Source organism: Pseudophryne corroboree, chromosome 1 (assembly GCF_028390025.1).
Source record: "Pseudophryne corroboree isolate aPseCor3 chromosome 1, aPseCor3.hap2, whole genome shotgun sequence".
NCBI lineage: Eukaryota > Metazoa > Chordata > Amphibia > Anura > Myobatrachidae > Pseudophryne > Pseudophryne corroboree.
The window spans coordinates 627,145,574-627,171,970 of record NC_086444.1 but is presented as its reverse complement, the minus strand read 5'-3'; positions in this window follow the sequence as shown (position 1 = coordinate 627,171,970).

Sequence of the window (26,397 nt, the reverse complement as noted above, 5' to 3'; positions counted from 1 at the left end):
ATCACTAGTATTGAGGATAACAATGGAACCCCCTTTATCAGCCCCCCTTATGATAATGTCCTGCCTCTTACTCAAAGCCTTAAGGGCCATGTTTTCTTCTCTGGTCAGATTATCATATACAGGGGGACTGGGGCCACCCCCCGCAGCCTCTAGCAACCTGCTAAATGTTTTCACAGATGCATTGTTTGACACAGGGTCAAATTTGGATGAAGGGCCTAATTTCAACACTCTAGCTGGGACATCATTCAACATCGGTTGACCAGAGTCTTTGGAAAAATGTTCTTTAAGTTTTAAAGTGCGGTGCAGTTTGAATGAATCAAGTTTCCATTGGAACCTATTTGGTCTATTGGTAGGGACAAACGTTAGACCTTTTTCCAAAACGCTTACCTCAGTGGGTGACAGCAAGCTTGAGGATAAATTGAAGATCAAGTCTTTTTGGCCCTGGGCGGGCGTCCTCTTCGCTTGCCTTCTTGTTTGTCCACCGCGTCTGGTAGGTCTAATTCTCGGACTGTTGGAATTGCCCGAGTCCTTGCCCCTAAAGGGGTCACATCCCTAGGTCCTTGTCTTCTTGGTCTAGCTTGATCATCCGAATCACTCGCTGATGTTGTGCCGCTGCGCATTATCGGTCTTCTTCGTCGAAACCTCGGTACATTCTGTGCAGGTCCACTGTTCCCCATGTTACCCAACCAGGAATAAACGCGATGTTGGGCGTAGTCCTGTTGGACCTTAAGTAATTTCTCACGTTTAAATTTGAGCAATTCACCACGGTATTTCTCCACTTGCTCAGCCAAAGTAGACAGTTTCGCTGCTTCTGTTGAAAAGAGGTCATGGTGTTCTGCTTCATAATGTTTAATCTTCTCCATGGTGACATTATGCTCCCGAGTTGTCTCTTCTATGACCAATAGGAGAAGGTCCATGGAGCATTTATTCAACACCGCTATCCATCTTTTGCAAAAATTGATGTTAAATCTCCCGATAGTGGGGGCATTGTGGATACGAAACCCCCTGGGAATCTGTTTTGCCCGATAATAATCGGATAGCGTCCGACTATGATATAAAAAGTCTACTGCTCTCTTCTTCAGCTTAAATAATTCCTTAAAGGCGTCTTCATTTGTGGTGACAGGTACATCATCAAACGCTGATTCTTTGTGTAATATAACTTCAGCCTCCAGGTCTGAAAAACTTAGAGTGTCATAGGTGTCGTATTGTAACAGGAAGGAGGAAACCTCATCTTCCCTGCGTTGTGGAGTGGCCATTTAAAGTTACTGCGAACCTATTATTACAGGCTCAACCACATGGAAAAAGTGCTGTGCATATAACGTATCACCTTGTGACCAAAACATATATACAAAAATATATCAAATGACAAAAAGACAGAAAAAATGGAAAAAATTCCTGAGGAAATATAGAACACCAGGTAAAAATGATATCCGGTGCCTTGCCTCTGCTCACCACCTTGCAGGTAGGGGTCCAGCAGTATGTAAAAGTCCATGTAGTGGCCGGCACTCAGAAGGCCTCCAAGGGCTATCTGGCTCAGGTGCCATCCTATGAGGAATCACCTCCATCCATATCCCAAAAGAAAGGCGGCACTCAGAGACTTTGTAAATCACACCAGGTTCTTTAGTGAAAACACTGCAAAGTTACAACATCAACGTTTCGGGGCGTGTAGCCCCTTCATCAGGATAACCCCACACTGCAAATAAATGAACATTTATAGGTGCACTCACCCCTCATGGCTGTCCCCCACTGGCTGCCGCCGCCGCCGTGTCCCAGGCCCGGCGTCCGTCCCCACGAGCAGAGCACTTCCGCCGGAAGTGACGTAGCGGGTCCCGGTCACGTTGCCGCGGCAACCTAAAAAACCATAACATACCATACATATGAGCGCTCCGATCTGTCACAGCCCGTACCTGCTTCACTGAAACTACGCCGGATAGCATGACTGTTCTCTCTTATATACATAAAGTGCTGAATGCAAATGGTGATTATTGGTAAACAATTAGCCGTGCTGGCCGGGGAACCCCGTCGCCCGCAGTGTCAAATCCTTATAAGTGACATCCTCCTTTGTATATAGATACTGTGTTAACAGTGCCCATGTGCAAAATGGTATACAAAATCGTGTAAAAAATGTACATGCTTCTATCTCGTGTCCACATATACACTGCAATAAAAAACTACCTAAAGTGCATAAAGTTGGTTAAAAAAGTTGATAAAACATTCATTATAGAAAACATCATGTCATGCAACCACATCTAGCGCAGACTCCAATGGAGCCCTAAACGGGGTCTTGATCGAGATCGTGCTCTCTGTTAATAATCCAGCATAACACCTTTTAAAGTGCACTTTAGGTAGTTTTTTATTGCAGTGTATATGTGGACACGAGATAGAAGCATGTACATTTTTTACACGATTTTGCATACCATTTTGCACATGGGCACTGTTAACACAGTATCTATATACAAAGGAGGATGTCACTTATAAGGATTTGACACTGTGGGCGACGGGGTTCCCCGGCCAGCACGGCTAATTGTTTACCAATAATCACCATTTGCATTCAGCACTTTATGTATATAAGAGAGAACAGTCATGCTATCCGGCGTAGTTTCAGTGAAGCAGGTACGGGCTGTGACAGATCGGAGCGCTCATATGTATGGTATGTTATGGTTTCTTAGGTTGCCGCGGCAACGTGACCGGGACCCGCTACGTCACTTCCGGCGGAAGTGCTCTGCTCGTGGGGACGGACGCCGGGCCTGGGACACGGCGGCGGCGGCAGCCAGTGGGGGACAGCCATGAGGGGTGAGTGCACCTATAAATGTTCATTTATTTGCAGTGTGGGGTTATCCTGATGAAGGGGCTACACGCCCCGAAACGTTGATGTTGTAACTTTGCAGTGTTTTCACTAAAGAACCTGGTGTGATTTACAAAGTCTCTGAGTGCCGCCTTTCTTTTGGGATATGGATGGAGGTGATTCCTCATAGGATGGCACCTGAGCCAGATAGCCCTTGGAGGCCTTCTGAGTGCCGGCCACTACATGGACTTTTATATATATATATATATATATATATATATATTTATTTTTATTTTTTTTTCACTGCACTCAGAACCTTCCAATATTAATTTAAATAAAACAAAACAAATATAGGAATAAGTGTAATACCACTTTCACATCGCAATGGTGGGTCGCAACCGGGACTTGTGCATGGCTCTTTCCTGGGTGCGACCCGCTTGAAACCTCTTTCAGACTGGCCGCACCATCCCGGTTTGTTGCCAGGTTGGTGATGTGAGTGGTGACGTGTGTGGAGGCGGCGCCTGGAGATCAGATCATCTCCAAGTGCTGCCTCTCCCTATAGCGCCACCTCTCTCTATAATGTGAACAGGTCCCTGGTCGCATCAACCCGGCAACCCGTTCACACTGCACTTCAACCCGGTAATAACCCTGCTTTATTCCCGGGTTGAAATATTGGGTCAGTCGACCCGGGAAATTGGAACATACCCCTTTCACACCGCATCTCGACCTAGGTCAACCCAGCAATATAACGGGTTATTTTGACGATGTAAAAGGGGTTAATGTGTCTGGTCCTTATTAAATAATCACACGGCTTGCCTAGGGCATCAAATTAGTTAGGGCCTGCTCTGACCACGAGAATGCCGGTGCCGTGGTCCAGATGCCCAGCAGGCCACGAGGTGGGCGCTGACCTGAATCAGAAGATGACGCCCTGGCCCTGCTTTCATTAGTCTGGGATTGGGCAGTAGCGGTGCTGCTATGTGCAGAGAGAAGGGCCAAGAGGTGGAAGTTAAGAGGCTGCTGAGGTTGGGAGTGGATGAGGACGGAGGTCTGCTGATACTGAGGGCTGGGGAGGGGGTGCTGTGAGCAGCAGAGTCGCAGTGCTGGATGGGCTGGGTGTGGAGCGGGTGGGGTTGAACTTAGAGACAGCAGATAGGTCAGGACAGAGGTGGAAGTAAGGAGACTGCTGCTGCTGCCACCTATGTCATCCACTCCACAGTCACCCACTTACTCCTTGTCACCCTCAGTCTCTCTCTCTCTCTCTCTCTCTCACTGTCACGTCTAGCAAAGTTTGAGGATCCGGCAGCTGAGATTTGCCCGAGGAGGTAGCAGGCTATGAATGAACCAGATGAGGGGGCTGGATATAGTTCCTTCGCATGGGACACAGAGCAATGAAGAACGTAGGTGGGGTTTGAGAGTCAATGGAAAGTATTTATTATGTACAGGGCTGAGGTAAAGAACCGAGGCTGGAGTACGATGGTTAAAGACGTGGCTGGGGGCGAAGAACTGTGGACTGTGATTTGAAAGACGAGACTGTAGATGATGAACTGTGGAACTGTGGATGGTGGTTGAAGACGTGGCTGGAGACAAGGACTGTGGACTGTGGTTTGGAAAATGAGGCTGAAGGTAATCTGCAGGCTATGGTCGGTGGTACAAAGGCGTGGCTGGTGAAAGAGATCTGTGGAGTGTGGCTTGAAAGACGAGGCAGAAGATCCGGGGCCGACTGTGCCCAAAGAGTCTTATTGGACCGGGTTTTCCAGGAGCGCTTCCACAGGCAGTAGCAGGCTAGAAACGGCAGAGCTGCAGCAGCAACAGAGAACCGACCAAGCAGGATCAGGAGGAACCAAAATACAGCAGGAATCCTGGGAGCACAGGCTAAAGCACCTACAACAGGGTTGTAACTTGAAGCACTGGCGTCCCTGTCTTAAACCAGCCCCCTTTTATAGGGAGAGCTTCCCCTAGATTGGCTGGAAGAAACAGGAAACAGGAACTATGCTTAAAACTTGGTCTCCAACATGGCGGCGCCCAGTAATGCAGACCTTTTTGCAAAGCCACAATGCTCACTGCCCTTGGTCTCTTAGCAATGGCTCAGCAAGAGCGACTCACTGTAGCGGCGTCCCGCCGCCACGAGCGGACCCCCTCACCGCCACTACTGCTGCCCACGGATCCGGCACAGCAGCCCACGGATCCGGCACAGCAGCCTACCTCCGCCGCTGCTCGCACAACGCCAAGGAAGCCAGCCCCGCGGCCCCAGCGTACCGGTAAGACTCCGGACGCTGACAGTACCCCCCCTTTGCGGGTGGACTCCGGACACCTATGTGGTTTAGTTGTAAACTTGGCATGAAATGTCCGAAGAAGTCTTGGAGCATGGACATCCTCTCCATCTACCCAAGATCTCTCCTCTGGCCCATACCCCTTCCAATCAACAAGGTACTGGATGCGACCATAACGTCTGCGAGAATCGAGGATCTTGTGAATCTCAAATTCGTCTCCATGTGCTGATTGGCTCTTGGGTGATTTAGGCAGAGCGGCTCTGAACCGATTAAGTACCAATGGTTTTAAGAGAGAAATATGAAATGCATTAGGAATTCTTAACTGCGGAGGTAATTTCACTTTGTAAGCCACAGGATTCAACACTTTTTCGATTGGGTAAGGCCCAATAAATCTGGGAGCAAACTTCTTTGTAGGAACCTTTAATCTTAGGTTACGTGTGGAAACCCAAACCCGATCTCCTACCTTAAGGCTTGGTACAGCTTTTCGTTTCAGATCTGCATAGGTCTTATATCTCTTGGATGTCTTGAGCAAAGTCTTATGAATTTGTTTCCAGGCTTCAGTAAATTGTCGAAGTGTTGACTCTGCGGCAGGAACCTCAAGCGTAGACAGAAGTTGGAAGTCGGGAACTCTTGGATGGTAACCATAATTAATGAAGAATGGAGAAGATTTTGTGGCAGAGTGATAAAGATTGTTATGGGCAAATTCTGCGAACGGGAGGAAGTCCAGCCAGTCGTCCTGTGAGGAGGACATGAATAAACTCAGAAAAGTCTCCAGATCCTGGTTCACTCTCTCTGTTTGACCATCCATTTGGGGATGATATCCTGAGGAGAAGTTTAATTTCACGCCAAGAGCAGAACATAGGGATCTCCAAAACTTGGCCACAAATTGAGGACCTCAATCAGACACGATTTCCTGTGGTAGACCGTGGAGTCGAAAGATCTCTGCTATAAACAATTTTGCCAACTGGGATGCAGATGGAAGATTAGCCAGCGGAACAAAGTGTGCCATTTTAGAGAATCGGTCAACTATGACCCATACGGTGTTCTGCCCACCAGACGTAGGTAAATCTGTAATAAAGTCCATAGAAATATGCGTCCATGGTCTTAGTGGTACCGGCAAAGGATGGAGTAACCCGGCGGGTGGACCTTTGGGACTTTTATGCTGGGCACATTTTGGACAGGCAGCTACGAATTCCTGAACGTCAGTCCTGAGATGAGGCCACCAGTAGGAGCGCTGAATGAATTTAAGTGTCTTATGACCGCCCGCATGGCCCATGAAGGAGGAGGAGTGATTCCAGGATAAATTGCTCTTTTGAACGGTCAGAGGGTTCTTCTGAACTTAGGGAGCGAGATAATGCATCTGCCTTTTTGTTGAGGGAACCTGGTCGGTAACTGAGTTTAAAATTAAAACGGGTAAAGAAGAGTGCCCATCTTGCTTGGCGTAGGTTCAGACATCGGGCTGACTGTAGATACAGGAGGTTCTTGTGATCCGTGGTCACCGAAATTGGATGCTGAGCTCCCTCCAACAAATACCTCCACTCCTCAAAGGCCAACTTAATTGGCAGTAATTCCTGTTCCCCAATAGCGTAATTCTGTTCAGCGGGGGAGAATCTTTGCGAGAAGAACGCACAAGGATGGACCTACTTGTCCTCGAAAAGCTGGGATAATACTGCTCCCACTCCCACAGTAGAGGCATCAACCTCCACCAAGAACGGACGGCTGAGATCGGGTTGTCGAAGAACTGGAGCAGCCGTGAAGGCCTCCTTTAAAGATGAAAAAACTTCCAAAGCCTCCGGAGACCACTTGGCAGGATCGGCTCCCTTCTAGTTAATGCGGTTATAGGAGCTATGACAGAAGAATAATTTTGAATGAATCTTCGGTAGAAGTTGGCAAACCCCAGGAAACGTTGAATTCATTTAAGGGTAGCTGGAAGCGCCCAATCCTGAATCGCCTGGACTTTAGCAGGGTCCATCTGTAACCTCTGCCCTGAAAGAATGTAACCGAGGAATGGAATCGTGGGTACTTCAAAGGTGCACTTCTCTAACTTTCAGAATAACTGATTCCTTCGTAAATGAGTTAACACTTCTTTGACTTGTTCCCGATGGGTCTTCAGATCCCTAGAAAAAATGAGGATGTCATCCAGATACACTATCAAGCAGTCATTGAGGAGATCTTTGAAGATTTAGTTAACGAACTCTTGAAAGACGGCTGGGGCGTTACATAGGCCAAAAGGCATTACCAGGTATTCGTAATGGCCGTCGCGGGTATTAAATGCCGTATTTCATTCGTCCCCTGGGCGAATACGTATAAGATTGTAGGCCCCCCGTAAGTCCCACTTAGTAAATACAGTAGCTCCTTTAACACGGTCGAACAATTCTGCAATCAGAGGTAACGGATATCTGTTCTTAACTGTTATGTCATTGAGACCTCTATAGTCAATACAGGGCCGCAACCCCCCATCCTTCTTTTTGACAAAGAAAAACCCCGCTCCGGCCGGAGATGTAGAAGACCTGATGAACCCTTTCTTCAAGTTCTCCCGGATATACTCCGACATGGCCTGTGTCTCGGGAAGTGAGAGAGGGTAAATTCGACCTCGGGGAGGAGTCTTACCGGGTACTAGCTCAATGGGACAATCCCAAGTACGATGCGGAGGCAAGGTGTCCGCCCCATGCTTACTGAAAACATCTTGAAAAGCTTGGTACTCCACAGGAAGGCTGGAAGGGCTGGAAGAACAGAGAGGTCTAACTGAAGGTAAACAGTTCTGAAAGCAGTCTTGTCCCCAAGAGAGTACATCCATAGTTTGCCAATCTATGTGGGGATTGTGTCTAAGTAACCATGGAAACCCTAGGATTAGTTCATGAGAGGCTTTAGGAATTACAAGGAAAGAGATTTTTTCTGAATGGAGAACTCCGACCTTCATCTTGAGAGGAATAGTTCGAGAGGATATAATACCCTCAGGGATATAACTTCCATTTGTATTCCAGAACGTTTGACCAGAGCTGATGTAATGAAGCTTTCGGCGGCTCCGGAGTCGAGTAGTGCAGGGATGAGAAGAGAAGAAGAAGGGAGCTCCAATTGGGTTAACAGGACAGACTCTTTCTTGGTATGTAATTCTGAGAATTCTCCTAGCTTGACCTCTCCAGCACAAACTAGGAGCGGGCGTTTCCCGGACGTAGAGTGCAAGTTTTAACAAAGTGATCAGATGCACCACAATACAGGCAGAGGTTCCCTTGTCGCCGTCTCTGACGTTCTTCATTGGAGAGGCGGGAGCGATTAATCTGCATGGGTTCTTCCGCAGTTGGTGCTGATGGTGTTGGTGGAAGAACAACTCTAGGCTTAGGGCGATCTGACCGCAACCTCTCCATACAGCGTTCTCTGTACCTCAGGTCTAACTTATTGCATAAAGAAATTAGTTTATCCAACTTATCAGGTACGTCCTGAGTTGCGAGGTCATCTTTGATCTTTTCGGAGAGACCGCTCCAGAAAGCTGCAATGAGAGCCTCCTCGTTCCAGTTCAGTTCTGAGGAAAGGGTGCAAAACTGGATCACGTACTGACTGACCGTACACGTGCCCTGACGCAGGCGCAGGATCTCCAATGAGGCGGCAGAAGTCCTGCCTGGTTCGTCGAATATTCTTCGAAAGGTGGCCACGAATTCTGGATAGTTAGATAAGATGGGATCCATCCTCTCCCACAAAGGTGAAGCCCATTCCAACGCTTGCCCGGTAAGTAAAGAAATTATATAGGCTACTTTGGTTTGTGCTGATGGGAAGTGGGCCGACTGTAGTTCGAACTGGATTTCGCACTGGTTAAGAAACCCGCGGCATTGTTTTGGATTCCCATCGAATTTACTGGGAGGTGGCAAATTCAACCGTGGAAGTGATACTGGTACAGGACGAAACGAGACCGGAGGTGCTAATGTGGGAGCAGCTGTAGATACTTGAGGGGCCGTCATGGCAACACAGAGAGAATCGAGACGTTCGGACATACTCTGCATGAACTGCACGATTTGAGATTGTGTGGCCTCCTGCTTACTTAAGCGAGACCAGATATCTGCAGTTGAATCCCCTCCTGAGGCCTGATCACCCGTCGAATCCATTGGGCCAGTGCTTACTGTCACGTCTAGCAAAGTTTGAGGATCCGGCAGCTGAGATTTGCCCGAGGAGGTAGCAGGCTGTGAATGAACCAGATGAGGGGGCTGGATATAGGTCCTCATTCCGAGTTGTTCGCTCGCAAGCTGCTTTTAGCAGCTTTACACACGCTAAGCCGCCGCCTACTGGGAGTGAATCTTAGCTTCTTAAAATTGCGAACGAAAGATTCGCAATATAGCGAAAAGACATCTCTGTGCAGTTTCTGAGTAGCTCGAGACTTACTCGGCATCTGCGATCAGTTCAGTGCTTGTCGTTCCTGGTTTGACGTCATAAACACACCCAGCGTTCGCCCAGACACTCCTCCGTTTCTCCAGCCACTCCCGCGTTTTTCCCAGAAACAGTAGCGTTTTTTCGCAAACACCCATAAAACGGCCAGTTTCCGCCCAGAAACACCCACTTCCTGTCAATCACATTACGATCACCAGAACGAAGAAAAAAACGTGAGTAAAAAACCTAACTGCATAGCAAATTTACTTTGCGCAGTCGCACTGCGGACATTGCGCATGCGCACTAAGCGGAAATCGCTGCGATGCGAAAAAATTTACCGAGCGAACAACTCGGAATGACCCCCATAGTTCCTTCGCATGGGACACGGAGCAATGAAGAACGTAGGCAGGGTTTGAGAGTCAATGGAAAGTATTTATTATGTACAGGGCTGAGGTAAAGAACCGAGGCTGGAGCACGATGGTTAAAGACGTGGCTGGGGGCGAAGAATTGTGGACTGTGATTTGAAAGACGAGACTGTAGATGATGAACTGTGGAACTGTGGATGGTGGTTGAAGACGTGGCTGGAGACAAGGACTGTGGTTTGGAAAATTAGGCTGAAGGTAATCTGCAGGCTATGGTCGGTGGTACAAAGGCGTGGCTGGTGAAAGAGATCTGTGGAGTGTGGCTTGAAAGACGAGGCAGAAGATCCGGGGCCGACTGTGCCCAAAGAGTCTTACTGGACCGGGTTTTCCAGGAGCGCTTCCACAGGCAGTAGCAGGCTAGAAACGGCAGGGCTGCAGCAGCAACAGAGAACCGACCAAGCAGGATCAGGAGGAACCAGAATACAGCAGGAATCCTGGGAGCACAGGCTAAAGCACCTACAACAGGGTTGTAACTTGAAGCACTGGCGTCCCTGTCCTAAACCAGCCCCCTTTTATAGGGAGAGCTTCCCCTAGATTGGCTGGAAGAAACAGGAAACAGGAACTATGCTTAAAACTTGGTCTCCAACATGGCGGCGCCCAGTAATGCAGACCTTTTTGCAAAGCCACAATGCTCACTGCCCTTGGTCTCCTAGCAACGGCTCAGCAAGAGCGACTCGCTGTAGCGGCGTCCCGCCGCCACGAGCGGACCCCCTCACCGCCACTACTGCTGCTGCCCACGGATCCGGCACAGTAGCCCACCTCCGCCGCTGCCCGCACAACGCCAAGGAAGCCAACCCCGCGGCCCCAGCGTACCGGTAAGACTCCGGACGCTGACAGTACCCCCCCTTTGCGGATGGACTCCGGACACCTATGTGGTTTAGTTGTAAACTTGGCATGAAATGTCCGAAGAAGTCTTGGAGCATGGACATCCTCTGCTACCAAAGATCTCTCCTCTGGCCCATACCCCTTCCAATCAACAAGGTACTGGATGCGACCATAACATCTGCGAGAATCGAGGATCTTGTGAATCTCAAATTCGTCTCCATGTGCTGATTGGCTCTTGGGTGATTTAGGCAGAGCGGCTCTGAACCGATTAAGTACCAATGGTTTTAAGAGAGAAATATTAAATGCTTTAGGAATTCTTAACTGCGGAGGTAATTTCACTTTGTAAGCCACAGGATTCAACACTTTTTCGATTGGGTAAGGCCCAATAAATCTGGGAGCAAACTGCTTTGTAGGAACCTTTAATCTTAGGTTACGTGTGGAAACCCAAACCCGATCTCCTACCTTAAGGCTTGGTACAGCTTTTCGTTTCAGATCTGCATAGGTCTTATATCTCTTGGATGTCTTGAGCAAAGTCTTATGAATTTGTTTCCAGGCTTCAGTAAATTGTCGAAGTGTTGACTCTGCGGCAGGAACCTCAAGCGTAGGCAGAAGTTGGAAGTCGGGAACTCTTGGATGGTAACCATAATTAATGAAGAATGGAGAAGATTTTGTGGCAGAGTGATAAAGTTTGTTATGGGCAAATTCTGCGAACGGGAGGAAGTCCAGCCAGTCGTCCTGTGAGGAGGACATGAATAAACTCAGAAAAGTCTCCAGATCCTGGTTCACTCTCTCTGTTTGACTATCCGTTTGGGGATGATATCCTGAGGAGAAGTTTAATTTCACGCCAAGAGCAAAACATAGGGATCTCCAAAACTTGGCCACAAATTGAGGACCTCTATCAGACACGATTTCCTGTGGTAGACCGTGGAGTCGAAAGATCTCTGCTATAAACAATTTTGCCAACTGGGATGCAGATGGAAGATTAGCCAGCGGAACAAAGTGTGCCATTTTAGAGAATCGGTCAACTATGACCCATACGGTGTTCCGCCCACCAGACGTAGGTAAATCTGTAATAAAGTCCATAGAAATATGCGTCCATGGTCTTAGTGGTACCGGCAAAGGATGGAGTAACCCGGCTGGTGGACCTTTGGGACTTTTATGCTGGGCACATTTTGGACAGGCAGCTACGAATTCCTGAACGTCAGTCCTGAGATGAGGCCACCAGTAGGAGCGCTGAATGAATTTAAGTGTCTTATGACCGCCCGCATGGCCCATGAAGGAGGAGGAGTGATTCCAGGATAAATTGCTCTTTTGAACGGTCAGAGGGTTCTTCTGAACTTAGGGAGCGAGATAATGCATCTGCCTTTTTGTTGAGGGAACCTGGTCGGTAACTGAGTTTAAAATTAAAACGGGTAAAGAAGAGTGCCCATCTTGCTTGGCGTAGGTTCAGACATCGGGCTGACTGTAGATACAGGAGGTTCTTGTGATCCGTGGTCACCGAAATTGGATGCTGAGCTCCCTCCAACAAATACCTCCACTCCTCAAAGGCCAACTTAATTGGCAGTAATTCCTGTTCCCCAATAGCGTAATTCTGTTCAGCGGGGGAGAATCTTTGCGAGAAGAACGCACAAGGATGGACCTTCTTGTCCTCGAAAAGCTGGGATAATACTGCTCCCACTCCCACAGTAGAGGCATCAACCTCCATCAAGAACGGACGGCTGAGATCGGGTTGTCGAAGAACTGGAGCAGCCGTGAAGGCCTCCTTTAAAGATGAAAAAGCTTCCAAAGCCTCCGGAGACCACTTGGCAGGATCGGCTCCCTTCCTAGTTAATGCGGTTATAGGAGCTATGACAGAAGAATAATTTTGAATGAATCTTCGGTAGAAGTTGGCAAACCCCAGGAAACGAATTCATTTAAGGGTAGCTGGAAGCGCCCAATCCTGAATCGCCTGGACTTTAGCGGGGTCCATCTGTAACCTCTGCCCTGAAAGAATGTAACCGAGGAATGGAATCGTGGGTACTTCAAAAGGTGCACTTCTCTAACTTTCAGAATAACTGATTCCTTCGTAAATGAGTTAACACTTCTTTGACTTGTTCCCGATGGGTCTTCAGATCCCTAGAAAAAATGAGGATGTCATCCAGATACACTACCAAGCAGTCATTGAGGAGATCTCTGAAGATTTCGTTAACGAACTCTTGAAAGACGGCTGGGGCGTTACATAGGCCAAAAGGCATTACCAGGTATTCGTAATGGCCATCGCGGGTATTAAATGCCGTCTTCCATTCGTCCCCTGGGCGAATACGTATAAGATTGTAGGCCCCCCGTAAGTCCCACTTAGTAAATACAGTAGCTCCTTTAACACGGTCGAACAATTCTGCAATCAGAGGTAACGGATATCTGTTCTTAACTGTTATGTCATTGAGACCTCTATAGTCAATACAGGGCCGCAACCCCCCATCCTTCTTTTTGACGAAGAAAAACCCCGCTCCGGCCGGAGATGTAGAAGACCTGATGAACCCTTTCTTCAAGTTCTCCCGGATATACTCCGACATGGCCTGTGTCTCGGGAAGTGAGAGAGGGTAAATTCGACCTCGGGGAGGAGTCTTACCGGGTACTAGCTCAATGGGACAATCCCAAGTACGATGCGGAGGCAAGGTGTCCGCCCCATGCTTACTGAAAACATCTTGAAAAGCTTGGTGTCAGACTAGGTTTTGTCTGTGTCCCCGGAGGGGGCGCTAGTGAGTCAGTGGAGGTAGGAGGGAGAAAGTGAGGAGGCTGGATTAAGTTTCTGCGCATGGGCGCAATGATGTTTATTAACACAAAGTTCACAAAAGGCAGCAGAAATAAACAATAAGGAATGCAATGTCAATGGTACAGCGTGGGAGCTGAAAGTCTATGGCAACAGAGATTATGATAATGGATGAATGATAACTGATGAATGATTACTGATGAATGATAACTTGATAGAAGATAATCTGGTATGGGAACCAGAGCAGTTTAAAACATGGAACCAGCAGAGATGGTAACAAATGGCAAACCTGGTAGCAGAGGCAGGAGACTGGCAATGTTCACAGTGCAGGTGATGAGGCACAGGCAGCAAGCAAGCTGCATCACAGGTGAGGAGATGGAATGCACCTGGAGCGAGTCTCTACTGCTAGGCTGAAGCACACTGAGTTGGTGATTAGTGTGAAGCCTGCAAACAGAAGCAGGTAATGCTGAGGCTTGTAGTTCCACGGAGCTGTAGAGGATACCTGGAGCAGAAAGTCACAGGTAGGTAACCAGGAACACGGAGGTATAGGCAGGTAACCAGGAACACGGAGGAACAGGTACCAGATCCAGACACATGGGTCGCAGGAGTGACACAAAGTTCAGGATGCCTGCAGACTGATCCTGCAGCTCCCGATATACCCCCTGATGTGCAGTCATTGGTGGGAGTGAGGAAAGTAGGTGCGGCCAAGCACCGGATTGGCCGCCGTGCTCTGACCGATGGAGACTGTCATGGCGGCGCCCATGCCGCGGCCTAGCGGGAACGCGGCGTGCTACACGCCCGCTGTCACAGGAGCGCTCCCAGGCCCAGGATGACGTCTGATGGCAGAGGTGCGGATGACAGTGGAACGCAGGGACCCTGGACGGAGTCCGCACCGGCGGACAGATGTGACCGTGGTGAGTCGATTCCTGACAGTACCCCCCCTTTAAGGGTGGGCACTGAACACCCACGAGGCTTGGAAGGATGAGTGTTATGGAAGACACGGACCAACCTTGGAGCATGGACATCTGACGAATTCACCCAACTTCTCTCCTCTGGACCATAACCGGACCAATCGATAAGATATTGTAGACGACCGTACCGGCAACGGGAATCCAGAATCTTCTCTATCTCGAACTCCACGCCCCGCTGAGTTCGAACTTTGGGGCCGACTGGAAGAGCTCTTTGGAAGCGATTCAGGACTAAAGGTCTGAGGAGAGAGACATGAAAGGCATTAGGTATTCGCAGAGAAGATGGTAACTTAAGCTTGTAGGCCACAGGGTTGATGACTCTTTCAACGGGAAAGGGACCGATGAAACGTGGTGCAAATTTCATCGACGGGACCCTAAGACGAAGGTTCCGGGTAGAAAGCCAAACCTTGTCCCCAGGTTTCAGGCTAGGAACTGCACGTCTTTTGCGGTCAGCAAAGTACTTATACCGGCTGGAGGCCTTCTTGAGAGAAGCATGAATCTTCCTCCAGGTTGAAGAGAACTGACTCAGGGCAGTAGTGGCAGCAGGAACATCAATGTGAGGGAGTTCTTGGAAATCTGGAACACGAGGATGTTGCCCATATACAGCAAAGAACGGAGTTGTGTCAGTAGCAGTGTGATAGCGGAAATTGTGGGCAAATTCGGCCCACGGGAGCAGATCCAACCAGTCATCCTGAGAAGATGAAACATAAAGTCTTAAAAATGTCTCCAATTCCTGATTTACCCTCTCTGTCTGCCCATTCGTCTGAGGGTGGTAAGCTGACGAGAACTTCAGTTTAACTTGCATGGCAGAACAGAGAGCCCTCCAAAACCTCGCTACAAACTGAACACCTCGGTCGGATATTATTTCTGAGGGTAGACCATGTAGACGGAAAATCTCCCGTAGGAAGATTTGGGCGAGTTTTGGGGCAGAAGGGAGACCCTGGAGAGGAACAAAATGGGCCATCTTGGTAAATCTGTCCACCACAACCCAGATGGTATTATATCCTTGAGAAGGAGGAAGGTCGAAGATAAAGTCCATGGACAGGTGTGACCAGGGACGGCTGGGAACAGATAATGGTTGTAACTGACCTGCTGGAGACTGACGAGGAATCTTGTGCTGTGCACACTTAGGACAGGATGCCACGAAATCCTTGATGTCAGCTTTCATCTTTGGCCACCAGTATGTCTCAGAGAGGAACTTGAAAGTTTTCAGGACACCGGGATGTCCAGTGAACTTGGACTGATGGGCCCAAGACAGCAGCTTGGGACGGAGTTCTGGGGAAACAAAAGTCTTACCAGGAGGAGAAGCCGGAGAAACTTGAGATGCAGCAAATACCACTGGACTCAGGATGGAATGCGGAACTGAGTTAGACGTTTCCTCTTCGGACTCCATAGATCGGGATAAGGCGTCAGCTTTAATGTTCTGAGAACCTGGGCGGAAATGAAGCTTAAAATTAAAACGAGAGAAAAACATAGCCCACCGGGACTGGTGAGGATTAAGGCACTGGGCTGCCTTTAAATATAGCAGATTTTTATGATCCGTATAGATGTTGAACGGATATTTGGCCCCTTCCAGGAGATACCTCCATTCCTCGAGGGCCAGCTTAATCGCCAGTAGTTCTTGATCTCCAACGGCATAGTTAGCTTCTGCAGGGAGGAATTTACGAGAATAGAATCCACAGGGGTGGATCTTCCCATCAGTTCCCTTCTGGGAGAGAACCGCTCCAACTCCTACGGTAGAGGCATCCACCTCCAACTCGAACGGCTTGTTTACGTCTGGTTGAGACAGAACTGGAGCAGACATAAAGGCCAGCTTGATCTTTTGGAAGGCCGCTAACGCCTCTTCTGACCAGTTGGAATGATCTGCCCCTTTCCGAGTTAAGTTGGTAATAGGAGCGATGAGAGTTGAGAATCCTCGAATAAATTTCCTATAGTAATTGGCGAATCCCAGGAATCGCTGAATAGACTTGAGAATTTGGAATGGACCAATTGGCAATGGCTTCCAACTTTGTCGGGTCCATCTGGAGATCCGATCCGGAAATTATATACCCCAGGAAGGGTATAGAAGAAACTTCAAAGGTACACTTGGATAGTTTTCCGTAGAGCCGGTTCTCACGAAGACGTCGGAGGACTTCACGGACTTGTAGACGATGAGAGGAGAGATCTTGAGAAAAGATGAGGATATCATCCAGATAAACCACAAGGTATTTGTACAGAACGTCACGGAAGATTTCGTTCACGAAGTGCTGGAACACTGCTGGGGCATTACTCAACCCGAATGGCATTACCAGGTACTCGTAATGACCATCTCGAGTATTAAAAGCTGTCTTCCATTCATCACCACTCCGGATTCTGATGAGGTTGTAGGCACCGCGGAGATCTAACTTGGTGAAGATGCGGGCTCCCTTAACTCTGTCAAACAATTCGGTGATGAGTGGTAATGGATAGCTATTTTTGATGGTAATGTCATTGAGACCCCGGTAGTCGATACATGGACGTAATCCTCCATCCTTTTTCTTAACAAAGAAGAAGCCCGCACCAGCGGGTGAAGATGAGGGACGGATGAATCCTTTCTGTAAGTTCTCCCTGATGTAGTCGCTCATCGCTTCAGTTTCAGGAACGGACAACGGATAGGTACGCCCCCTAGGTGGTTTCTTGCCTGGAATGAGGTCAATGGGGCAATCCCACTCTCTATGGGGCGGTAAAACATCAGCGGCTTTTTCACTGAAGACGTCAGAGAAATCTTGGTAAGCCGCAGGAAGACTTGACTGAGTTTTGACTTCGGTAGACTTGATAGGACAAACTTGGGCTAAACAGGACTGGTGGCAATGTGAACCCCAGGAAGTAAGTTGTAATGTAGACCAATCAATCTGTGGATTATGTAGCTGGAGCCAGGGCATACCTAGAACGATCTCTTGGGTTGCCTGAGGAATAACTAAGAACTTTATTAATTCTGAGTGCAGGAACCCAACTCCCAACACCACTGGTACAGTTTGGTGAGAGATATTCCCCTTGGAGATTCGGCTACCATCCACAGCGGTAATGTAGACTGGGTATGAAAGTTCACAGACTGGCAAACAAAATTTATTTACCGCAGCTTGAGTGATGAAGTTTCCTGCGGCTCCACAGTCCACTAACGCAGATGCAGATTGAAGACCAACCGAAGTTTCTAAAGTCACGGGAAGAATAAGGTCTTGATTTGAAGGAGCTTGACTAGAAGATCCCAACTTGACTCCTCCTTTACAAGTCAGGATCTGGTGTTTCCCAAACGCACTGTACAAGAATTAATCTGGTGACCTGCAGCCGCACAATAAAGACACAGTCTCTCACGAAGTCTTCTTGACCTCTCCTCAGGAGTTAGGCGGGACCTATTTACTTGCATAGGCTCATCAGAAGGTGGAGACTGAAATTGTACAGGAGGTACCATTCTTGACCTGTGCGGCTCACTACGAGCACGTTCACTGTTGCGTTCGCGAATGCGAGAGTCCAACTTGATGCACAGGGAAATTAAATCAGACAATTGCTCAGGGAGATCGCGGGTTGCCAGTTCATCCTTAATCCGATCTGAAAGTCCATGCCAGAAGGCTGCTACCAGGGCTTGATTGTTCCACTGGATCTCTGAGGCTAACGTCTGGAACTGGATGACATATTGGCCCATACTACGGGTACCTTGACGAAGTTGCATAAGATCTGCAGAGGCTGATGTTGCACGACCTGGCTCGTCAAAGATCCGTCTGAAGGTTGACACGAATTCAGCGTAGTTGTTCATCAGAGGGTCAGCACGTTCCCACAGAGGAGACACCCAACTCAGGGCAGAACCTGAGAGCAGTGAGATAATGTAGGCAACCTTGGATCTTGGCGTGGGGAAATTGTGTGACAATAATTCGAACTGGATTTCGCATTGGTTAAGAAACCCGCGACATGACTTTGGGCTGCCATCATACTTGCTAGGCACGGGCAGGTGCAAGCGTGACACTGGAGTTGATGCAGCCGGTATGGAAGAACTCACAGCACTTGCAGGTGCTGGAGTAACCAGAACTGTAGTAGTAGGTACACTAGGCAGGGTTTGCTGTAGTGTATCAATCCGGGAGGACATCCCTTGCAGGAACTGAAACATCTGCTGCTGCACAGCCTCTTGACCGTCCAAACGGGAGACCAGATTTTGTAAGGCCTCTGACCCCACACTCCGACCACCGTCCGAGTCCATCGATCCTGAACTTACTGTCAGACTAGGTTTTGTCTGTGTCCCCGGAGGGGGCGCTAGTGGGTCAGTGGAGGTAGGAGGGAGAAAGTGAGGAGGCTGGATTAAGTTTCTGCGCATGGGCGCAATGATGTTTATTAACACAAAGTTCACAAAAGGCAGCAGAAATAAACAATAAGGAATGCAATGTCAATGGTACAGCGTGGGAGCTGAAAGTCTATGGCAACAGAGATTATGATAATGGATGAATGATAACTGATGAATGATTACTGATGAATGATAACTTGATAGAAGATAATCTGGTATGGGAACCAGAGCAGTTTAAAACATGGAACCAGCAGAGATGGTAACAAATGGCAAACCTGGTAGCAGAGGCAGGAGACTGGCAATGTTCACAGTGCAGGTGATGAGGCACAGGCAGCAAGCAAGCTGCATCACAGGTGAGGAGATGGAATGCACCTGGAGCGAGTCTCTACTGCTAGGCTGAAGCACACTGAGTTGGTGATTAGTGTGAAGCCTGCAAACAGAAGCAGGTAATGCTGAGGCTTGTAGTTCCACGGAGCTGTAGAGGATACCTGGAGCAGAAAGTCACAGGTAGGTAACCAGGAACACGGAGGTATAGGCAGGTAACCAGGAACACGGAGGAACAGGTACCAGATCCAGACACATGGGTCGCAGGAGTGACACAAAGTTCAGGATGCCTGCAGACTGATCCTGCAGCTCCTGATATACCCCCTGATGTGCAGTCATTGGTGGGAGTGAGGAAAGTAGGTGCGGCCAAGCACCGGATTGGCCGCCGTGCTCTGACCGATGGAGACTGTCATGGCGGCGCCCATGCCGCGGCCTAGCGGGAACGCGGCGTGCTACACGCCCGCTGTCACAGGAGCGCTCCCAGGCCCAGGATGACGTCTGATGGCAGAGGTGCGGATGACAGTGGAACGCATGGACCCTGGACGGAGTCCGCACCGGCGGACAGATGTGACCGTGGTGAGTCGATTCCTGACACTTGGTACTCCACAGGAAGGCTGGAAGGGCTGGAAGAACAGAGAGGTCTAACTGAAGGTAAACAGTTCTGAAAGCAGTCTTGTCCCCAAGAGAGTACATCCATAGTTTGCCAATCTATGTGGGGATTGTGTCTAAGTAACCATGGAAACCCTAGGATTAGTTCATGAGAGGCTTTAGGAATTACAAGGAAAGAGATTTTTTCTGAATGGAGAACTCCGACCTTCATCTTGAGAGGAATAGTTCGAGAGGATATAATACCCTCAGGGATATAACTTCCATTTGTATTCCAGAACGTTTGACCAGAGCTGATGTAATGAAGCTTTCGGCGGCTCCGGAGTCGAGTAGTGCAGGGATGAGAAGAGAAGAAGAAGGGAGCTCCAATTGGGTTAACAGGACAGACTCTTTCTTGGTATGTAATTCTGAGAATTCTACTAGCTTGACCTCTCCAGCACAAACTAGGAGCGGGCATTTCCCGGACGTAGAGTGCAAGTTTTAACAAAGTGATCAGATGCACCACAATACAGGCAGAGGTTCCCTTGTCGCCGTCTCTGACGTTCTTCATTGGAGAGGCGGGAGCGATTAATCTGCATGGGTTCTTCCGCAGTTGGTGCTGATGGTGTTGGTGGAAGAACAACTCTTGGCTTAGGGCGATCTGACCGCAACCTCTCCATACAGCGTTCTCTGTACCTCAGGTCTAACTTATTGCATAAAGAAATTAGTTTATCCAACTTATCAGGTACGTCCTGAGTTGCGAGGTCATCTTTGATCTTTTCGGAGAGACCGCTCCAGAAAGCTGCAATGAGAGCCTCCTCGTTCCAGTTCCAGTTCAGTTCTGAGGAAAGGGTGCGAAACTGGATCACGTACTGACTGACCGTACGCGTGCCCTGACGCAGGCGCAGGATCTCCAAAGAGGCGGCAGAAGTCCTGCCTGGTTCGTCGAATATTCTTCGAAAGGTGGCCACGAATTCTGGATAGTTAGATAAGATGGGATCCATCCTCTCCCACAAAGGTGAAGCCCATTCCAACGCTTGCCTGGTAAGTAAAGAAATTATATAGGCTACTTTGGTTCGTGCTGATGGGAAGTGGGCCGACTGTAGTTCGAACTGGATTTCGCACTGGTTAAGAAACCCGCGGCATTGTTTTGGATTCCCATCGAATTTACTGGGAGGTGGCAAATTCAACCGTGGAAGTGATACTGGTACAGGACGAAACGAGACCGGAGGTGCTAATGTGGGAGCAGCTGTAGATACTTGAGGGGCCGTCATGGCAACACAGAGAGAATCGAGACGTTCGGACATACTCTGCATGAACTGCACGATTTGAGATTGTGTGGCCTCCTGCTTACTTAAGCGAGACCAGATATCTGCAGTTGAATCCCCTCCTGAGGCCTGATCACCCGTCGAATCCATTGGGCCAGTGCTTACTGTCACGTCTAGCAAAGTTTGAGGATCCAGCAGCTGAGATTTGCCCGAGGAGGTAGCAGGCTGTGAATGAACCAGATGAGGGGGCTGGATATAGTTCCTTCGCATGGCACACGGAGCAATGAAGAACGTAGGCAGGGTTTGAGAGTCAATGGAAAGTATTTATTATGTACAGGGCTGAGGTAAAGAACCGAGGCTGGAGCATGATGGTTAAAGTCGTGGCTGGGGGCGAAGAACTGTGGACTGTGATTTGAAAGACGAGACTGTAGATGATGAACTGTGGAACTGTGGATGGTGGTTGAAGACGTGGCTGGAGACAAGGACTGTGGACTGTGGTTTGGAAAATTAGGCTGAAGGTAATCTGCAGGCTATGGTCGGTGGTACAAAGGCGTGGCTGGTGAAAGAGATCTGTGGAGTGTGGCTTGAAAGACGAGGCAGAAGATCCGGGGCCGACTGTGCCCAAAGAGTCTTACTGGACCGGGTTTTCCAGGAGCGCTTCCACAGGCAGTAGCAGGCTAGAAACGGCAGGGCTGCAGCAGCAACAGAGAACCGACCAAGCAGGATCAGGAGGAACCAGAATACAGCAGGAATCCTGGAAGCACAGGCTAAAGCACCTACAACAGGGTTGTAACTTGAAGCACTGGCGTCCCTGTCCTTAACCAGCCCCCTTTTATAGGGAGAGCTTCCCCTAGATTGGCTGGAAGAAACAGGAAACAGGAACTATGCTTAAAACTTGGTCTCCAACATGGCGGCGCCCAGTAATGCAGACCTTTTTGCAAAGCCACAATGCTCACTGCCCTTGGTCTCCTAGCAACGGCTCAGCAAGAGCGACTCGCTGTAGCGGCGTCCCGCCGCCACGAGCGGACCCCCTCACCGCCACTACTGCTGCTGCCCACGGATCCGGCACAGCAGCCCACCTCCGCCGCTGCCCGCACAACGCCAAGGAAGCCAGCCCCGCGGCCCCAACGTACCGGTAAGACTCCGGACGCTGACAGTACCCCCCCTTTGCGGGTGGACTCCGGACACCTATGTGGTTTAGTTGTAAACTTGGCATGAAATGTCCGAAGAAGTCTTGGAGCATGGACATCCTCTGCTACCAAAGATCTCTCCTCTGGCCCATACCCCTTCCAATCAACAAGGTACTGGATGCGACCATAACGTCTGCGAGAATCGAGGATCTTGTGAATCTCAAATTCGTCTCCATGTGCTGATTGGCTCTTGGGTGATTTAGGCAGAGCGGCTCTGAACCGATTAAGTACCAATGGTTTTAAGAGAGAAATATGAAATGCATTAGGAATTCTTAACTGCGGAGGGAATTTCACTTTGTAAGCCACAGGATTCAACACTTTTTCGATTGGGTAAGGCCCAGTAAATCTGGGAGCAAACTTCTTTGTAGGAACCTTTAATCTTAGGTTACGTGTGGAAACCCAAACCCAATCTCCTACCTTAAGGCTTGGTACAGCTTTTCGTTTCAGATCTGCATAGGTCTTATATCTCTTGGATGTCTTGAGCAAAGTCTTATGAATTTGTTTTCAGGCTTCAGTAAATTGTCGAAGTGTTGACTCTGCGGCAGGAACCTCAAGCGTAGGCAGAAGTTGGAAGTCGGGGACTCTTGGATGGTAACCATAATTAATGAAGAATGGAGAAGATTTTGTGGCAGAGTGATAAAGTTTGTTATGGGCAAATTCTGCGAACGGGAGGAAGTCCAGCCAGTCGTCCTGTGAGGAGGACATGAATAAACTCAGAAAAGTCTCCAGATCCTGGTTCACTCTCTCTGTTTGACCATCCATTTGGGGATGATATCCTGAGGAGAAGTTTAATTTCACGCCAAGAGCAAAACATAGGGATCTCCAAAACTTGGCCACAAATTGAGGACCTCTATCAGACACGATTTCCTGTGGTAGACCGTGGAGTCGAAAGATCTCTGCTATAAACAATTTTGCCAACTGGGATGCAGATGGAAGATTAGCCAGCGGAACAAAGTGTGACATTTTAGAGAATCGGTCAACTATGACCCATACGGTGTTCCACCCACCAGACGTAGGTAAATCTGTAATAAAGTCCATAGAAATATGCGTCCATGGTCTTAGTGGTACCGGCAAAGGATGGAGTAACCCGGCTGGTGGACCTTTGGGACTTTTATGCTGGGCACATTTTGGACAGGCAGCTACGAATTCCTGAACGTCAGTCCTGAGATGAGGCCACCAGTAGGAGCGCTGAATGAATTTAAGTTTCTTATGACCGCCCGCATGGCCCATGAAGGAGGAGGAGTGATTCCAGGATAAATTGCTCTTTTGAACGGTCAGAGGGTTCTTCTGAACTTAGGGAGCGAGATAATGCATCTGCCTTTTTGTTGAGGGAACCTGGTCGGTAACTGAGTTTAAAATTAAAACGGGTAAAGAAGAGTGCCCATCTTGCTTGGCGTAGGTTCAGACATCGGGCTGACTGTAGATACAGGAGGTTCTTGTGATCCGTGGTCACCGAAATTGGATGCGGAGCTCCCTCCAACAAATACCTCCACTCCTCAAAGGCCAACTTAATTGGCAGTAATTCCTGTTCCCCAATAGCGTAATTCTGTTCAGCGGGGGAGAATCTTTGCGAGAAGAACGCACAAGGATGGACCTTCTTGTCCTCGAAAAGCTGGGATAATACTGCTCCCACTCCCACAGTAGAGGCATCAACCTCCACCAAGAACGGACGGCTGAGATCGGGTTGTCGAAGAACTGGAGCAGCCGTGAAGGCCTCCTTTAAAGATGAAAAAGCTTCCAAAGCCTCCGGAGACCACTTGGCAGGATCGTCTCCCTTCCTAGTTAATGCGGTTATAGGAGCTATGACAGAAGAATAATTTTGAATGAATCTTCTGTAGAAGTTGGCAAACCCCAGGAAACGTTGAATTCATTTAAGGGTAGCTGGAAGTGCCCAATCCTGAATCGCCTGGACTTTAGCGGGGTCCATCTGTAACCTCTGCCCTGAAAGAATGTAACCGAGGAATGGAATCGTGGGTACTTCAAAGGTGCACTTCTCTAACTTTCAGAATAACTGATTCCTCGTAAATGAGTTAACACTTCTTTGACTTGTTCCCGATGGGTCTTCAGATCCCTAGAAAAAATGAGGATGTCATCCAGATACACTACCAAGCAGTCATTGAGGAGATCTCTGAAGATTTCGTTAACGAACTCTTAAAAGACGGCTGGGGCGTTACATAGGCCAAAAGGCATTACCAGGTATTCGTAATGGCCGTCGCGGGTATTAAATGCCGTCTTCCATTCGTCCCCTGGGCGAATACGTATAAGATTGTAGGCCCCCTGTAAGTCCCACTTAGTAAATACAGTAGCTCCTTTAACACGGTCGAACAATTCTGCAATCAGAGGTAACGGATATCTGTTCTTAACTGTTATGTCATTGAGACCTCTATAGTCAATACAGGGCCGCAACCCCCCATCCTTCTTTTTGACGAAAAACCCCCCGCTCCGGCCGGAGATGTAGAAGACCTGATGAACCCTTTCTTCAAGTTCTCCCGGATATACTCCGACATGGCCTGTGTCTCGGGAAGTGAGAGAGGGTAAATTCGACCTCGGGGAGGAGCCTTACCGGGTACTAGCTCAATGGGACAATCCCAAGTACGATGCGGAGGCAAGGTGTCCGCCCCATGTTTACTGAAAACATCTTGAAAAGCTTGGTACTCCACAGGAAGGCTGGAAGGGCTGGAAGAACAGAGAGGTCTAACTGAAGGTAAACAGTTCTGAAAGCAGTCTTGTCCCCAAGAGAGTACATCCATAGTTTGCCAATCTATGTGGGGATTGTGTCTAAGTAACCATGGAAACCCTAGGATAAGTTCATGAGAGGCTTTAGGAATTACAAGGAAAGAGATTTTTTCTGAATGGAGAACTCAGACCTTCATCTTGAGAGGAATAGTTCGAGAGGATATAATACCCTCAGGGATATAACTTCCATTTGTATTCCAGAACGTTTGACCAGAGCTGATGTAATGAAGCTTTCGGCGGCTCCGGAGTCGAGTAGTGCAGGGATGAGAAGAGAAGAAGAAGGGAGCTCCAATTGGGTTAACAGGACAGACTCTTTCTTGGTATGTAATTCTGAGAATTCTCCTAGCTTGACCTCTCCAGCACAAACTAGGAGCGGGCGTTTCCCGGACGTAGAGTGCAAGTTTTAACAAAGTGATCAGATGCACCACAATACAGGCAGAGGTTCCCTTGTCGCCGTCTCTGACGTTCTTCATTGGAGAGGCGGGAGCGATTAATCTGCATGGGTTCTTCCGCAGTTGGTGCTGATGGTGTTGGTGGAAGAACAACTCTAGGCTTAGGGCGATCTGACCGCAACCTCTCCATACAGCGTTCTCTGTACCTCAGGTCTAACTTATTGCATAAAGAAATTAGTTTATCCAACTTATTAGGTACGTCCTGAGTTGCGAGGTCATCTTTGATCTTTTCGGAGAGACCGCTCCAGAAAGCTGCAATGAGAGCCTCCTCGTTCCAGTTCAGTTCTGAGGAAAGGGTGCGAAACTGGATCACATACTGACTGACCGTACGCGTGCCCTGACGCAGGCGCAGGATCTCCAATGAGGCGGCAGAAGTCCTGCCTGGTTCGTCGAAGATTCTTCGAAAGGTGGCCACGAATTCTGGATAGTTAGATAAGATGGGATCCATCCTCTCCCACAAAGGTGAAGCCCATTCCAACGCTTGCCCAGTAAGTAAAGAAATGATATAGGCTACTTTGGTTCGTGCTGATGGGAAGTGGGCCGACTGTAGTTCGAACTGGATTTCGCACTGGTTAAGAAACCCGCGGCATTGTTTTGGATTCCCATCGAATTTACTGGGAGGTGGCAAATTCAACCGTGGAAGTGATACTGGTACAGGACGAAACGGGACCGGAGGTGCTAATGTGGGAGCAGCTGTAGATACTTGAGGGGCCGTCATGGCAACACAGAGAGAATCGAGACGTTCGGACATACTCTGCATGAACTGCACGATTTGAGATTGTGTGGCCTCCTGCTTACTTAAGCGAGACCAGATATCTGCAGTTGAATCCCCTCCTGAGACCTGATCACCCGTCGAATCCATTGGGCCAGTGCTTACTGTCACGTCTAGCAAAGTTTGAGGATCCGGCAGCTGAGATTTGCCCGAGGAGGTAGCAGGCTGTGAATGAACCAGATGAGGGGGCTGGATATAGTTCCTTCGCATGGGACACGGAGCAATGAAGAACGTAGGCAGGGTTTGAGAGTCAATGGAAAGTATTTATTATGTACAGGGCTGAGGTAAAGAACCGAGGCTGGAGCACGATGGTTAAAGTCGTGGCTGTGGACGAAGAACTGTGGACTGTGATTTGAAAGACGAGACTGTAGATGATGAACTGTGGATGGTGGTTAAAGACGTGGCTG